We start from the raw sequence: 1,474 nt of genomic DNA on the forward strand, positions 1-1,474 counted from the left end.
TTGATATTTCAGTTTCCCTAAAGAGGTCGCTATTTAAAGTTTATTATTTGGACCTAGGCTGGTCATGTTTTGTTTATTTCAAGTTTTACGAAACCCTTCCATAATATGATATTCCCTCCCTCACAATAACAACAACACACAAACAACAAAATAGCGTATAAAAAACTTAATGCTTTATTCAGAAAAGTGTTTGTGAAAATTCTGTACAAATATCAATTTTCACTTTATTTTCATCTTTCACAGTTGATGTTTTATTTTTTGTTTCATTTTTATTAATATTTGATCAACGACTAATTTCTTACTGTTTGTTTGTTTTCGGATATCTTTATAACGTTATTAAATGGCTTCCTGCCCTAGCCGCCCATAAATTTGAAATGATAGATTCTTGAGCTACTCTTGTTTGCCAGAATAGTAGGATTTGACTGTAACATTTATAACTCACTTGCGGTTCCATAGGGAAAAGAACGATTTTTTTTTGATAACGAAAAATGAAAATGGAAACTTTATATCCATGGTTCGGAACGATAACAACCGGGATTACGCTTGAACCTGCTAATAATTAAGTCATTTAGTTTAAAATATTGGTTAAATAGGGTTTAACAAATTTGCCTTTCAATTCCACTCTGGCTCATTAGGAAGTCTGAGGGTTTACAACCCGTAAAAATTGTTTCAACGTCCGTAGTAGTCAGTGTAGCTTTGCGCTTAACAGATAGAGCACAGATATCCCAATGTATAACTTTGGCATTAAAACAAAAAACGTTTATCTCTGGGGATTAGCAGTAAGTCTTGGGCTTATAACGCTAAAAATCGGATTTCGATACTCACGGTGTTAAGATTATACACAGACCATTGTGTACATTGCGCTTAATAACAAACAAACAAAATTTATATTTAAAAAATTATCCTAATAGCGAGCCCTCCAGAAACACAGCAGTATATCTGTGGACTTACCCGCGAGAAACCGGATTTCGATACCCGTGGTGGACAGAGCACAGATAGCTAATTGTGTAGCTTTCCAAACAATCGATCAATCCTAACAATGGATATGATTATTACTTTTATTTTTGGATTTATTGTAAAGGTATTAACGCTATTTGTTGCCGTCCCTAATTTTGAGCTGTTGACAAAAGAGAAGTCAGCCAGTCAGTATCATTGTATCATTCACAGACCACGCTAGGAGATTTACTTCCATCTTTATAACGCATCAATAGCTTAAAGTGTGGGAACAGTTTGTAACAGTGCAAAAAAAAGAAAAAAAGAGAGAGACAAAAGTACTCGCAACCTTGAAAACCAGAAAATAGTTTTTATAACTAATAGTTAAAAATCATATATACGTATATTATAACTTTTCCAATTGTAACTAAAGGGCCACAAAAGTCTGAAATATCAAGCATTTTAACACATACACAAAAAATGTCCTTTTCCCACTGTAGTTCAAGGAATAACCTGAGTGATAATTGACAGAAAGCAATCA

The sequence above is a fragment of the Tachypleus tridentatus genome, chromosome 13 (genome assembly GCF_004210375.1).
Source record: "Tachypleus tridentatus isolate NWPU-2018 chromosome 13, ASM421037v1, whole genome shotgun sequence".
NCBI classification, from domain to species: domain Eukaryota; kingdom Metazoa; phylum Arthropoda; class Merostomata; order Xiphosura; family Limulidae; genus Tachypleus; species Tachypleus tridentatus.